Genomic DNA, 17,133 nt, shown 5'->3' with positions numbered 1-17,133 from the left:
AAGAGATGTAATATGTTTATGGATTGCATGTATGTTGTGAGTTATTGCTTTCGCTATGTTATCTCTTGTTGTCATAATAATAATAAAATGTTTGGCAAACTTAGTGAAATTTTAGGTTAATTTCTTTTGGGTTCCCTAACAGAGCATCACATCTAGTATTGGAGCATGAGTTTCTCCATTGGGAGCTCTAGGTATATTGGAATGCCATTAGATGACATCTAGTTAAATTGAAACAAAACTTAAACATATATATGTATCTATTACAATATGTACAATTTGAACTTCAAACTCAATTTCTTGAAAACATAGAAAAGGAAAAACTTGAATAACTCTTGAGTTGGATTTCATACATATTTTCTTATGATTGTGCTTTATGGTGGTATTCCTTTATTGATTTTGTAAGCATTTTTATTGTTTTTGCTTGGGTGTTATAGGAGGATGATGTCTGAGACTAGATGAGCTATTAGAGGTCATAGTGTAGGCCGAGGTAGACATGCTATCCATCTTTTGATTCATAGAGGGAGTCCTATTCAAGAGGAAAATAGGGAAGAGAGCCCTAGAGAGGAGCATATTGACTCAGAGGAGACTAATTTGAAACAAATGACGAGGACAATCTTAGAGTGCCTACCTCCTCCTAGGGGTGTTGACAAGGAGGAATCACATCATGTTGGGAATGAGGAGAGGCAAAGATCTAGGAGTCCTCGAGGAGACCTCCATGGTGATAGATAGAGGTCAGCTAACGCTACTTAGATGAGGGACCTATAGAGGTCCAAGATCAAACCTTTCAATGGAGTTGGTTCAGGATATGTGGCAGATCAGTGGTTAATTGCTTTAGATAGATGTTTTGCGATGTAGGGCTTTGACTATAATGTCAAAGCAAGGTGTGCCATCACCCAACTAGAGCTCTTTGGGGCTACATGGTGGAACATTAAAGAGAAGAAACTGGGTGTGAACATGAACACCATTACATGGGGGTTATTCCTTGAGAACTTCCATGATGCTTCCTACCATAGGAATGACACTAGCAAAGTGTAGATGACTTCCATAATCTAAGGTAGTATACTATGACTATGGCAGAGTATGAGAAAAAATTCTATGAACTCATGCCTTATGCAGGAACCGACAATAGTTCACTGTTGATGGTTCAACACTTCATTCGGGGTCTAAACAACCATCTCATTGGGGGTGTAAAGGTTTTCCAACCTAAAACCCTCAAGAATGCGGTACATTTGGGTATCATTGTAGAGCAAAACGTCACCTTGAGACATGGTGGTTTTGTGGGAGCACCTACAACATCATGGTCTGAAGGTAATTAGGAAGCAAGTAGTAGTAGGAAGCCTCCTCCTTTCGGAGGCAATCAACAATAGCAGCAACGAGGACCCTATCCTCCAACACAAAGTAGTGGCATTAATTCACACTCTAGGAATTCTCAGTACTCTCAGTGCAATAGGTGTGATCAGTATGACCAGTCAACATAGAGTACTCATTCTTTTGCTAGTGGGGGTAGTTCAGTAGTCCAACACACCTAGAGTGCAAAGGAGCGTTGATGGAGAATATTTTTCATGCAAACATTGTGGGCATAAGTCATCCCATTGTCCTCAATGGAAATCACAATTCTTGGATCAAAGACCTACAGTTTTAGAACCCATGGTTGGAGATATGGGTAGATCATAGAGGGTGTTTTCAGTGAAGTCTTATCCTCTTATAGGGGGAAAGGGTCCAATGGAACCTGCACAGTAAGTGCTAGAGTTTTTTTTTAAATCTTTCTTGTAGGCTTCTAGGAATAATCCTAAGTCTAGGGGGGTGGATGTAATGCCTACCCCTATTTTACTTTTCATGTTATGTTGCCCAACTCTTTTAGGCTAGTTTTATGGTTATGTTTTATGATTGTGGTACTTGGTTACCCGATTGATTTAGATGTTATTTTATGCTCAGTTGATATATTTGATGAGCTACTTGATACTTAGTTATTTCATGTGTTCATGATTACTCTTTTGATGATGATACATGTATGATCATATAATGATTTTAGTTATTTCATGATTATAGTTAGATGGATGATTTTATGTAGTTTCTATGGATACTTACCCCATACCTGCATGTGTATGGTGTACTTGTATGTTTTACTTTATGTTTGACAATTCTGATGTGGTTGAGGAGGGAGTTGTAGTCACCTTCTAGTCGGGATCTATATGATGCACCACTCCTCACCATTGCCTATTTAGTTTAGATTTATATGTATATGTACATGCTCGACTTTTATGCAGATTGCAGGTACTGGGCATCAACTTCACTAAATTGCGAGGATGAGTGTGCCCTATCATAGTATCTCAATGGTAAAAGAGGGGAGATAGTTCTTGAGTCCAAATCCTAACCCTAAGCTAATTGTCCTAGAAAGTAGGACAAGTATATGAGTTATTTACCCTCTTGAATTTGTCAAGTGACATGAATTCGTGATTTTGACCCTTCAGCTTGATTTAATACTTTGTCTTTAATGATGGGTTTTCTTATTTGGATTTGTGGTTCTATTGTGATTTTCAATTAAAATTACTTCAAATAAAAAGATTATTAAATGATTTAATTTAACAATTTTTTTATAAAGAAAAAATAATATTTAATTATATTTTAATTTATTGAGAGATTAATTAAATAAAAGAATTAAATTTTAGAAGATTTAATTAAATTTCTAATTTTGGCATAATTTTTTTATTTTATTTAATAATATTTATTTAAAAGTTTCATTTTAATAATAAACTCTAAATATTATTATTAGTTAAATTAATAAATATTTTATTAAAGACGTCTTATGATTTAATAAAAGAGAGAGAAAATAAATTGAAGAAGTTATCTTAATTAAAATGAAATAAGTTTGCACATAAAATAAAAATAAAATAAAATAATAAAGAAAAGGGTTTACATGATTGCAAAACCAAAATCCTAAAGGAAGAAGACTCTTTATTAAGAATCAGAGCTCATTTCTCCACACAGAGGTTTGGAGGAGCAAATTTTGAGAAAAAAAGACTTTTGAGAATATGAGAATTTCTCGCGACCTTTGAGCATCCGACTGTTTAGCATTAGATCAAGGTAGGATCTTGTTGAGTCTTGTGCAGTAGTTTCCTCTTTGAAATCTCTTTGTCTTCTCTATGTTTGTATGATTTTATTTTTAGAATTTATTCGGGATGAAACCCTTGTGTAGAAATTTACTGTTCTTCAAAAATGTCTATGAACAAATTTTAATTGGAAACCCTTGTTTGAGATATTCAGTGAATAGTAAACTAGATTGATTAAAATCAGGGTAGGGGTTTAGAAAAGAAAACTAAATTTCGATTATTAATTTTGATTGTTTCTATTTCATTGCTCCATTAGATCTATATTGGAAAATTATCAAAAAAAAAAAAAAACTAATATAATTACCACAATAATCGGTAATTATTGTGATAATTATAACATATATATAAAAAAAATTATGCAGGGTGGCAGGGAGGCATTGAATTATCCCCGTTGCCACAACAATTCATGATGCGTACATTAGTCGCGAGTGCTGCAAGCAGCGGTTCACGCTGTTGTAGCAATGTTGAGCACTGCCTTGTAGCACTCATGCACCATGTGAAGCTGTGGGGCTGTAAACCATTTATTATTATTATATTATTTTTAATATGTTATTTTTAATATATTAATTAATATAATTTATATTAAATATTATTAATAATGATTATTATTAATAAATAATAATATTAAACATAGTTAATTAGAAAATTTGGAAATTAATTATAGTTTTAATCCAATAAGGTATAATTGATTGATCATCATTTATATGTAGAGGGGAAGACTTGTAAATATTAGTAAATGGACTTTTAGGGGTATATTTTTAAAAAAGATATTCATCCCATAAAGGTGATCGTTGGACTAAAATTAAATATGTATCTATTTGAAAAATATAGTTAATTTTGGTTACAGACTTGAGACTTGTAATTGATTAATACAACATATGAAACCTTTATTGATTATGATTACTTTTGAAAAATGAAAACTTGAAACCCAATAGTGAAAATTGAACTTTTATGTTTTTAAAACTTGATGAATTATGAAATCTACATTTTTTATGTAATTTATGTGATGTGTGGTTTATTGGTGTTGGTCTCAGATTTGACTTAGTACATTGACCAGTCAGGATGTTTACCATAGGTTTGGGGGTTTTTGTTTTGCAATGATATTATGTATATTTTGGTCACGATCTATTATACCTAACCATTGTGATGTATTCACGTATTTATATGATGAGTTATGATCAGTTGCTTGTGTAGAATTGAGGTGAATGGTGTGATTTTCCTGGTGTAACCTTTGAGTTTCAATTAGTTATATTTTGATGCTTTCCAATTTCTTATTTAGAGTTGATTATTGTGGCTTTCTTGCTGTAACCTATGAGTTTTTGATTGGTTATCTATTGGTGCTTTCTAGTTGCTTGTAAAGGAGTGAGGTGAAAATTATGATTTTATGAGTTGTACTTTTAATGAGCTTAGGGTAGGTAATCTATGTGTATGTAGGGAAGTGGCTTGCAATGGAGATCAGACCCCTAAAGATGCTGCCTGGACAACTCATTGTAAGTCATTTTAACAAGAGATAACATTTCATTAAATGGGTTTAAAATAAATTAATAAGAGTTAATGTTTTTCCTCACTTATGCCTTGAGTGCTAGTATAGGCTAGAATGGGAGTAGACAGGATGCTTGGTTGCGAACTTGCCTCATTAGTATGCCTTGTCTGTATGAAAGGATATTGATGCCGTATAGAGACACTAGGGTGCCAGAGTCCAAAGAGGCTACAAGGGTAACCTTAGAGTTGGCTCATTACATGACACTTTCCCACTTATATGGTAAATTTCCTATGTGTCTTTGTTGTCTTTGGGATTAGATGATACTTGTGTCTTGGTACCTTTGAGATAGATTGCTATCAGGATTTCCTTGACCTAGATGTTGGTTATGACTTGTGGATTGTTATCCATTTGAGACTTGAGATTATCTCCTCAACATGATGAGACTGGGACATAAATATGTTCCATGAGGTCAGGTGGTAGTCTTTCTTATACCATTGAATTCTGATAGCTGGATATTGTTGATGGATGTACTTGTGTAGATGTTCCTTTTATTCTGATCTTGTATTTATGATGGATGGTAATATTCTGTTGTACTATACTTGATTTATCAAGAAGTCTTATGAGATGATGTATTTATTCATGATGTATATTCTTTGAGCTTTTCATACCCTGTGACTTGTATAGTGGATGATTATGCATTTTGGTTATGCCAACTGACAATGTATGTAATTGTATATTATTTAATTGGATTCATACTTGAGGTTATTTTATGATGTGGATATGTTATGTATCGGATTTAGTATTCATAAACTTATATATATGTGATTCAACATCATGGGACCCTTAAGAGATGTAATTTGTTTATGAATTGTATGTATGTTTTGAGTTATTGGTTCCGCTATGTTATCTCTTGTTTTTATAATATTAAAAAAAATGTTTGGCAAATGTGGTAAAATTTTAGGTTAATTTCTTTTGGGTTCCCTGGCGAGGGCCATGCCTTTGTTTATACTTCTTAGTGGTGTACTCCAATATTTCATTAACTTGTTGCTACAAGTGATGAATTTAATCAATGAACTTCATCACTTTGTCCTTCTCCTTATCCAAGCATGGTACCAATTTAGGTTGCATAACTTGTATAGAAACATTGTTTGGTATTAAAGGTTGAAATCGAAGATAAATTTCAATAGGGTAATGACTAGTTGAACTATGAATTTCCCTATTGTAGCTATGTTGTTTATATGGAAGGCTCTCATCCCACATACGAGGATGTTTTGAGTGATACATGCACATAATTTGAATAATCATTTGATTGATGACCTCTATTTGACCATCTATCGAAAGATGGAATATAATAGAATTTTTAAGTTATGTGTCCATCATTGCTTATGATGAAGACCAAATTTACTAAAAAAATGACTATCATTGTTTGAAATAATGCTTCTTGGTAGCCCAAAATGGACCCAAACATGCTCAAAGAAGAGTTTTGTAGTTTGTTCTCTAGAAATTTCCTTCCTACAAAATACTAAGATTGTCATTTTTTTTTGTATTAGAGACAGTTTAACAACTTGTTATAGAAGTATACATGAAAGAGTCTTGCAACACTAAGATCTACAAAGTACTAATAAAAAATAGAATGGGTATATAACCAGTTACAATGAGAATCCTAGAGGAGTATAAAGTGTTGATAAAAAAAACACAATGGGGAGTTGAACACAAATGATCCCCACAACTTATAAATATTTAGTTCCTAAAGCCAAAAAAGGAAAAGCACTTAGGCTTCATAGCCCTATCCAATAATGTTGCTTCTATTATCATTAGTGTTCCAACCATCTCCATTGAAAGCATCATCTTCCTGTGTGTCACTAGTGTTTTCCCTTTGAGTACTGGTGTCTTATTCATACTACGTCCTAATTAGAGACCGCTCTAGAACATTGGAACTGCAGTGTTGAGATTGTTGAGGAGGATGATCATCAAAGTTATTAGTTTGGGTCTGATTTGGAATAGTGGAATTGAAGTGTTGAAATTGGTGAGGTGGTCATTAAGGTTCAGTCTATCTTTGACCTTATCTTCAAAAAATAAATTAGAAAGCTGATATCTTGTTGAAATAACACCATATTTTTTTTTCTTTAAGCAGCTCCAAAAACCTATCTCTACAGACTTCAATGATGGCCATAACCTATGACATGATGTTAGAAAGCATGAGTTTTAGAAAAAACTCAGTAATATCCCTTTTCCTCACTTGGAAGAGTTCCTCATTCCTTTGTTTCCAAATAAACCATGTAATTTTCATTAGTAAGAGAAAACCAACAAGTATTTAATTTTAAATCAAAAGTATCCATAAAAATAGCTAGGATCTCTTGCCAAGACAAACCGGACTTTTGATTCCAGTTCAAATAGTCAACAAAGAAAAAAAGCCCAAATATTATAGGCAAACGTGAACTCAAAGAACAAGTGTTCAAAAGATTCTTCACAATGACACATAGAAAAATAGATGGGCTACTTACCAATGGAAGACATAAAAGACCCAACAACTAACTTCTTAAGCAAAATCACCCACCTAAAACATACTTTTTTGGGTTAAAAATGGGAAGACAAAAACAAGTCAAAAATAAATTACCATTTAGAACAAGACCATCTAAAGCCTTAGACCTGGTTGATTCTTTGTAGGACATCCATATTAGAATCGATCAACTTATAAATATGCTTGCAAGATAACTCACCAAGAGGTTTACCATAAGTCCATTGAGCCTACTCTAAAAATTAATGAGAGTCAATGAGATGACCAGGGAAGAATTTGGCCATTGCTTTAATGATGAGAGTGTAAGTCTTTTATGGGAATTCAAGATGTTAAAATTAGAGCTCAATTCATCCCAAGAACACATTTGATTATCCACCATAGTATCCTGCATAAGGGAAATGCCTTTTTTATGCCAAAGCTTAGCAACAACACTGAGTTAAAGCAAGGGGCTTATCTTTGAGATAAATCCCCCACCAAATGGACATGTCTTTAATAGAGAAATAAGAAAGGATTCCTACCCACAACATACCTATGGAAGACTAAGTGCTTGACCTAATCCCACGCTTTCTAGATAAATTGAAACACTTTAGAACCAACAACCCTAACCTCAAAGTCCTCGAAAACCACATTCAATAGAGGAACTTCCCCCCATTGCTTCCCCTTCCCGATTTTGGCTCTAGATATATTATTTTTGACCTAAACTTTCCAAGGTTCATTGCGATCAAGGGCCTTAAGAATCTACTTAGAAGCAAGGATGCACCTTGGATCTTAATATTTCTCATACCAAGACCACCCAGATCTTTGGGATAACAAAATCATTCTCACTTCACACTATTCCTTTCGCTACTCCCCAAACCATTAGACCACAAAAAATTTCTTAGAATCTTTCAATACAATTATTCTAATACTTAGCAAGCAACCATGTAGAGGCATAATAGACAGTGTGGGAGGATAACACTTTTTGTACCACATGTGCTCTCCCTATAATGTGCTTGTTTTCAAATTTTTTATACATCTAGTTCCACATATCTTTCAAAGAAGGCTCAATAGATAATGGAATTCCCAAATATATCACAATATTATTAGGGCCAACCCATTGCCACTCTTGCTCTTTGACCCAAATAAGAGGGGTATTCTTCCAACCAAGAATAGAAGATTTCATAGCAGAGATTTTGGCACCAAAGGCTTTGTAGAAAAAAATGAAGTTTGTCCATAACATTGCCAAAGTTATCCTCATATAGTTCCACAAAAAGAGTAGTATCATTTGCAAATTGCTCAACTATAAGTATGTCAAAATTACGCAGAGAAAAACCCTTGTTTGGGGACCCACCCTTTGACTTTCAGGACATAATTCAAAGCATATGTAGCAAGAAAAAATAAAGAAGGTGCAAGGGGGCATCCTTTCCTGATAGATCTACACAATGGAATAAAATCTAAAATCTCTCCATTATCAATGATAGTGGAGGAATCTTTAAAGATAATATCCACCCATTTGTAAAAGTATGGGGGGAACCCCAGAGCTTTAAGTACAGAAGTCACAAAATTCCATTCAATTATATCATAAGCTTTCTCAAAATCAAGGAGCACCATACCTACATTATGGCCACTATCCTTAGCCCATTGCATAGCTTCCCAATTAGTGACAAGGTTCTCCAAAATGTACCTACCTTTAATGAAACTAGTCTAGGTATCAGAGACAATATAGTTAAGCATACCAACCACTTTTCTAGCCAAGAGTTTAGCAATAATTTTGTATGATAATTTTAATAGAGTAATTGGTCTCCAATTTCTAACCTAAGATCTGTCCCCCCCTTTGGAAATAATTTGATCAAACCTTTGTTAATATATTTTCCCAAGGAGCCAATAATAAACTCTTCTTCATAAACTAAAAGGAGTTCATCGTGACACCAAATCAATATTCTTCTTATAAAAATTAGTTGTGAGTCCACCCAACCTAGGAGACTTTCCATTAGCTAAGGAGTTTATGCTATCTTTAATCTCCTTAGAGTCAATATGTTTTCTCAAGACACTGGCTTGGTCACTGGAGATCTTCTTGGGAATAAATTTTACATAGTTATCTAAAGCAATATTATTATGCTAATTATATTCAGACCTGAAGAGATGATTGTAGAAGTTATAGAATGCATCAAGGATCTCCTTATTGTTATTGGTGAGCTCTTTATCAGTGAGAATACCTCCAATGTTCTCCCTATGTTGTTTAGCCCTAATCAATTTGAAAAAATATTTGGTACTCCTGTCTCCCCCTCTGATTCGGTTAGCCTTAGCTCTAACTTTTTGCCCTTGAATTTTATAATTATGAATCTTTCTAAGATGCATTTTGGTGTCAATTAGCTCCTTCTCCAAAGCAAGATCTTTTCCTTTATCTTGCAAAGCTTTCTCAACAGTGTTGAGTTTCTTATGGTAGAAGTTCTTGACCCTCCTTCTATCCTTAGCTTCTTTGCAACCAACAATTTAAAATATCTTTTTCTAGTTCTCCACCATTTTCCCCCAATTAGCACTAGTAGAAGAATTACTACTACACATCTTGGTGAGATATGTTGTCATTTTCAAAATATTTACAATGTCCTCATCCTGAAGCAAAGAAGTATTAAGCTTAAAGAACTTCTTCCTAATAGGCGGTTCCATATTGGAGGCAGAGAATAGGCTAATGCATGCATGAATAGGAAAGTGATTTGACATACTAGCAGGGAAGACCTCAACAAGATTTCTACTAGGAAAACTCTTAATTTCAAAGGTTAAAGGATTAAAGTAGATTCTATCAAGTGTACAGTAAATTCTCTTATTGTAAGCTTGATTATTGGACCAAGTATACTAGATGCCTTCAAAATATTGTTTACTATTCTCCATAAGGTCTTTAATACAAAATCTTCTTTTGAATTTGGACTAGAAGTAGAGTTCATTCCCTTTCCATTCATGTCTAGCCCCACCAACCTTATCTTGCTTATTTTGAATCATATTAAAGTCTCCAAAAAAGATCCAATTTGCCTCAGGTAAATTCACTGCCAACCAATTTGAAAGCATAACTCTTTCCCTATAGTCAGTTGAAGCATAAATATTACAAACATCGACCATCTCTCCATTATCATTAAAGATAGCCCATAAAACTTTATTGCATGGGGAGAAGTTGTGAAAGACCCATTTTCTATTCGAAATAGGGCCAATCAGTACAACAATGCCACCCTTTGCCCTATAATGACCAGAGAACGAACACATAGCCTTGTCCCAAAGGAACTCGAGAGTGTTGAAAGCATGTTACCTATTAACCTTGATTTCTTGTAAAGAAATATTATCCTTGGAATGAACCTTGTTACACTAGTTTCTCACCACATAATTTTTATTGAAGGATGGAATATAGTATAATTTGTAAGTTTTGTGTCCATTATTGCTTATAATGAAGACCAAAATTTACTGAGAAATTGACTATCTTTGTCTAAAATAATGCTCCTCGGTAGCCCAAAATGGACCCAAACATGCTCAAATAAGAGTTTTGTAGTTTCTTCTCTAGAAATTACTTTTCTGCAAAACAACAAGATTGTCATTTTTGAATTTTTTTCTACTACAACATATGCATAATCATGCCCCTTATAGGGGCAGGAAAACTAGATATAAAATCCATAGAAATTGAATAATGCAGCTTTCTAGAATACAAAGTGATAAATATAAACCAATCTTGTGCTTTACAAGCTTTGCAATGGAAAATGTCGTACAAACTTGAATGTATGCTATCACATCATTTCTCATTTTTTGCCACTAAAAATACCTTTGAAGTATAGAAGTAGTCTTACCTATTCCAAAATGACCCACAACCTTACTATAGTTAGATTCTCATATCAATTGTTTATGTTTTGCTTCAGGTACACAAATTTTGCCAAGGTGGCAAAGCATTCTATCTTGAAAATAATAATCATTCACATGTTTACCTTCCACAAGATGAGTATATACATTAGAAGATTCATTATCATTTATATACATGTCAACCCAAGTTATTTGGTGACCACATGATTCTAACACCACCACATGATTCTAAAACCATGTGTATTCCTTCAATTGGAGGTATGCTCAAACAATTTGTAACTTATTGGTGCTTCCTTTATTATGGTGAATGGTGACATGAATTTTTTGAAGATAAGATGACCACATTCAATGCCTATCATTCTGATAGTTTTCTTGGTTTGCAAAAATTGAAGCGGTTTGTGATATGTGTGGATGATAGTTTCATTTCCAAATATATAATGCTTCTATTGATTACAAGCTTGAATAGTAGCATATAATTATTTATCACAGGTGGGATACCTATGCACTATATCATAAAATTATCACCATGTTAGGAAACTGGATGTCCATGTTGCTTGATGATTGCTTCTAGTGCATATTCTATGCATAAGTTTGTATTTCAAAAGACTATTGTAAATCAAGAAGAGATAAAACTAGTTTCAAACATAACCTTTGTTTTAACTCCTTAAATGCTTATTGTTGAGTAACCATACACCTGAATTTTTCTTGAAATCCTCCTTGTAGTATCAATTTAAAGGCCAAGATAAATTTGAAAGCCCAAATACAAATCCGGGATAAAAGTTAGACAACCCAAGAAGCTATGCAACTCTATTAGATTCCTTGGAGCAGGTCAGTCAATAATTACTTGTATATTTTCAAGGTCTGAACACCCCACTTTCAATAAAATAACCCAAGTATTTAATTCTTTGCATACCAAAATAGCATTTTTCCTTGTTCACATAGAGTCCCTAGCCTTGTAAGGTAGAAAATACATGTTCCACATGTTGCAAATGTTCTTCCCAAGCTCTATTGAAAATGAGAATGACATCTAGATATACAACTACAAAAGAATTAGTGAATGACCTAGGTACATTATTCATCATCCTCATAAATATGGTTGGATCATTTGTGAGGACAAAAGACATCTCCAACAATTCAGTTAGTCCCTCCTTAGATTAAAAATCAGTCTTCCATACATCTGTTGGATCAATTGGTACTTGATGGTACCTATATTTCAAATCAATTTTAGTGAAAAAAAATGGCTCTCTAAGCTCATCCAAGAGATCATATATCCAATTAATATGATATTTATTTTTCATTGTGGTCTTATTCAATGATCTATAATCAATACAAAGCCTCTAGGTTCCATCCTTTTTCTTTGCAAGAACAATCAAGCTAGAATGAGGAGATGCACTTGGGCAGATATGTCCTTTCCAAATCAATTCTTGTATCTACCTTTTTATCTCATCATTTTCTAACATTGAACTCCTATATACTGGTTCGTTATATAATGGAGATCTTGGTATCAAATCAACATGGTATCTAACTTGGCAATGTGAGGGTACCCTTGTTGCTAGCTGAAAAATATTATGATATTTTGCTAAAATCTGATCCATTAACCTTTTTTGTTTTGTTGTGGTGGTCATAGTGGCTAAGGGAATTACAAAAAATGTTTTTTCTTCCTTAGGATGGATCATTAATAACACAAATGTACCAGTTTGGGAAATTAATCTTCTACATTGTTTTGCACTAATCAAAGATGCAAAGTGTGTAGGACTCACCTCTGGCATCTAGTACTTTTATTCACCTAATTTTATTGTCACATTTTGTGGCCTAGACTCATGCACCCCATGAAATTGATACATGTAAGGCTTCACTAACAAAATATCACACACATCAAGAGGAGCTACATTACATGACCTCTTCTTTGGATGGTTTTATGGAATATGAAAGATGTCATTGCTTGTTTAAATGAATATATCACCTTTGTCTCACCCATCTCCATAAAATATTATTATGGGTGTGATGTTGTCTTCAAATATGAGTTTTTGATAGTCTCAACAGATATCAAATTCTTTTGACTACCACTATCAACAACAAAATGAAAAGTCTTCCCTCCTACCCATTTTTGTGGATGGATTAATCTCTCTTCGTCATCTCAAGAAAATACCTTTGCAGTGACCACTATGGAAAATGAGCTAGCCTTAATGATTTGTTCATATTCCTTCTATTTGCAAGAATATGTCACCTCAAGTTCAATAGTTTATTCATGGTTTCCATCATTAAATTCTTTATAGTTTTGCAATCCTTAGTATTATGAGAGGGACTTTTATGGACTTTGCACCACATGCATGATTCTTGCCCCATTTTCTTCACACCCCATGTCTTCTTGGGTGGTGAATTTGGATATGACTCCTTGGTTGTTTGTTTTCCCTCAGGCTTACCACTTTCACCTTTACATTCATTGTTCATGAAATTCTCCCTCGTCTCTTTTTGTTTGATCAACTTCTCCAAAAAATATCATGCATATTTGAATGCACTAGACAATGTCTCTATATTCAAGAAATCTATTTATGTCTAAATGTATCTATGAAGACCACTCTGATACTTTAAAACTTGATGTTTTTCAAAGCCTTTGATACCAAGCTTCATAAAGAGAGCATGGAATATGTTGGTGTACTTCTAAACTGATTGGTCCTTCTTTTACCAAAGTAACTACTATTGCATATATTTGTGTTCATAAGTATCTTCATAATAATATTCTTGTTTTAAATGCTCTACGAATTCTTCTCATGTGGGTCTATCATCAAATAAAAAATAAAAATATGTCTATCTTGGGATTCTTTTTTTGAAGTGTGAACTTCCCATGCCAACTTCACATGATTCTCAACTTTCAGAAGGGAAAATGTGATATTTTCAATATCTAAGAAATTATTAACACAAAAGTACCCCTCTAATTTGGATAACCAGTAATCAACAACACCTACATCAATTTTCCCTTGAAAAGTTGGGATATCAAAATTTACGTGCACTGTGAATGGGGTTTTCCTAGCAAATGTTGAATTCCTTGGGTTAGCCCTTGACTCTCATTTTTCTAGCATCAATGAAAATTGCTCCATCATTTATTAATGTTGTTTCTTTAATGCCTCTTTTACTAGAGTTTTGAATGATTCTTTTGCCCTATTAGTCTATTGTTTTTCCATTTGCAACCATGTGCATCTCAAAGGAAGATAATTGAAGGGATCTCTCATGCTCAATGCCAAACTTTGGTAAGTTTACCCATGCAATGTGACAGATATGAGTAACAATCTCTTATACCATTGGTCCAAATCAAGAATTCAGACTACAATACCAAGTGTGAAATATGTGGTATTATGATTTAATAAAAAATAATAAAATTCAACAACTATTTTGCAAGCCAAAAAGTGATTCATTCTTTTCAAAAGGGGAGTTTATACAAAGTATAATGGATTCCAAGGGTCACTAGTATATGTTAGAAATGAAATGAAAAGTCCATATTTTATTTAATTACAAAATAAACTCTGAAAACCCACCAAAACTATGCAATGTTAGATATAAAATTATGTCTACTTGTAGAAGTCATAACTTTCTAGTTGTAGCTCAAACTTGTAAACTGTCAATTTGTTGGAAAGACCTCGAGGAGTTCTACATTTAGTGTCAAAAAGTATAAGTGAAGCACAAAAAACCCTAAAATGTCCCAAATACCTGAAGAAATGCAAAATACTAAAACATAGAAAATACAAAAAAACTAGATTTGATATTTTCCCATTTTTGCTTGTGCCAACATCCTTAGCATCATCTTGAATTGTGTTCTAATCATTCCTTCCACCTAGAGAGGAAATAGGCCCCATTTTATCAACACTTTGTAGCAGAACAAAGTTGGATTTATTCATGTGTGAGCCACTTGCTACGATGAACAAATTATCCTACTTCTGCGTCACAATACAAAATAGATAATCTAGTTTCTCAAATTCTTCACAACAACCTCCTAATTAGAAACTTTTGGATTCAACTATGTATGAATCATTTCCTCAAAAATATCTTTGATGTCTAGTAATGGAGGAAAATAATGTGTCAATAGTTATACATTAAAGATTGGATGAATACCCAAAAACAAAGTGACGAAGGGCCACACCACCCTTACACATTCATAACATAGCAACATGGAGACAAAGAGATGACAAAATTCTTTGCAAAGCATGTTTTTATTATACTTGAAAATTCTTACAACATCAACAATATGACATCATAGATATGACTTCTTCCAAAAGAAGTTTACAAATGCTTCAACATAAGATAACTCCCAAATAAGAGATTCCACAAGAAGAGTCTTCACACCAAGAGCTTCACCAAGAGCTTCCACCAATAGAACTTCCACAAAGAAGAGCTTCAAACTAAGAGTTTCCACCAAGAGAACTTTCACCTCCAAGCTTGCTTACAAGAGATTACACCATGAGAGCTTCACTACAAGAGTTTGCACTTGAAGATCTTACATTTGAAGAGCTTATACTTGAAAATCTTATACTTGAAGAGCTTGATTATAGATGGTCATAAGCCTTGCTTAAATAGGCACTTAACATCAAAGATGTCACAAACACAACCAATGTGGGATAAAAGGTAAATAAAACTACCTTAAAAAAATATTAAATTCCCACCCAAATACAACTAAGCACCACCATGTGGTCTAATTAGAAAATTAAAATACCTTTGTGCATCACAACAAATATTAAAAGCATGATTTAAGGAACTTTCCACAAACTTCTAAGATGCCACTTACACACCTCAATAAATGGAATGACAACTATTTTTCTTATTTTTTAATTTACACCACCTATGCATGTTGGAAATAAAAATTCCTCTTTCCCCTCTTTTTCCTTTTTTTTTGAATTTATTTTTCTCTAATTTTTGTCACTTTCTCTCTCCTCAATTTTAAAAAAAAATAATTTTGATCACACCCCTTTTTTGTGGTGTAAGATGCTCCTGCATCAGACACCTATGGTAGGAAAATTTTTGTGGATATAAATTCACAAAATGACATAACCAATGTCAATATATATATTTTTTCTCTTCTTCCAACACATAGCTGGAATAAGTATCCGCTACTGATATATTTCTTTCTTTCTTATTTTCCAACACCTAGCTAGAACAAGTGTTTGCTACTGAAAATAGTCCTCCACAATGGACTTTGTCCAAGTATAACTTTCATCCTCCTCCAATCTTATAGGATTTAATAAATCTGCAATAAATTCAACAACACCACACAAATCTTTCTTTGCATACCAACACATCACTAATAAGATCCTCATGCAAACCATCATCACCTTTTAAATTCATCTCAAAGAAAACATCCCATGATTCATAAGAATTTACCTTGTTGACATATTCATCTTGGCTTGCCTGTTTTATGTCGTCAACAATGCATGTAACAACTTCACTTTCTTGATCTCCAACTAAGGCACTATACTCTTCCTCCATTGTTACAATCTTCAAATCATCTTGATCTACTTCAGGCTCACAAATCTTGTCAAGATCTTGATGTTCTTCCTCTTCTCTTTCATATTCTTCAACTTTAGGTTCACAAATATTTTCCTCTTCATCCTCTTTCTCTTCTTTTGTATCACATGTGTGATACTCCATTGGATCTTCTTTCTTTTCCGCATCCAAAGAATTGTCAACATCTCTTTTCTGGTGACACGCTCTTCTCTTCCACAATTTTGCTTCTAATTCATTCACTTGCTTCTAAGAATCCTCAGAATCCATCCAATAAAACTTCTTTCTCTTCTCCATGCTCAAGTCTTCATAAGACAAACTTCATTCAACATAAGCACCTCGTGCAAACTACCTCACAATCAACGATCTGTCTACACACTTAGTTGAAATCATGATCCTTGTGCAAACTACCTCATAATTGGCAATCTATCTACACAATCAAGAACTTCTTCTTGACAAACTTTACCCAATTCAAGGTCCTGGAGCAAACTACCTCATGTTTGGCGATCTGTCCACACGCTTAGGAACTCCTGCTCTAATACCATTTGACAAAGGTCCACACCACCCTTACATATTCATAACCAAAAACATAGTAACATGGAGACAAAGAGATGACCAAATGCTTCACAAAGCATGCTTTTATTATACTTGAAAATTCTTACAACATCAACAATATGACATCATAGATATGACTTCTTCCAAAAGAAGTTTACAAA

The sequence above is a fragment of the Cupressus sempervirens genome, chromosome 6, assembly GCF_028749045.1.
Source record: "Cupressus sempervirens isolate cs-2001-9-10 chromosome 6, ASM2874904v1, whole genome shotgun sequence".
In the NCBI taxonomy this organism is placed as follows: domain Eukaryota; kingdom Viridiplantae; phylum Streptophyta; class Pinopsida; order Cupressales; family Cupressaceae; genus Cupressus; species Cupressus sempervirens.
The sequence above is the reverse complement of the archived record's forward strand: the minus strand, read 5'-3'. Positions refer to the sequence as shown.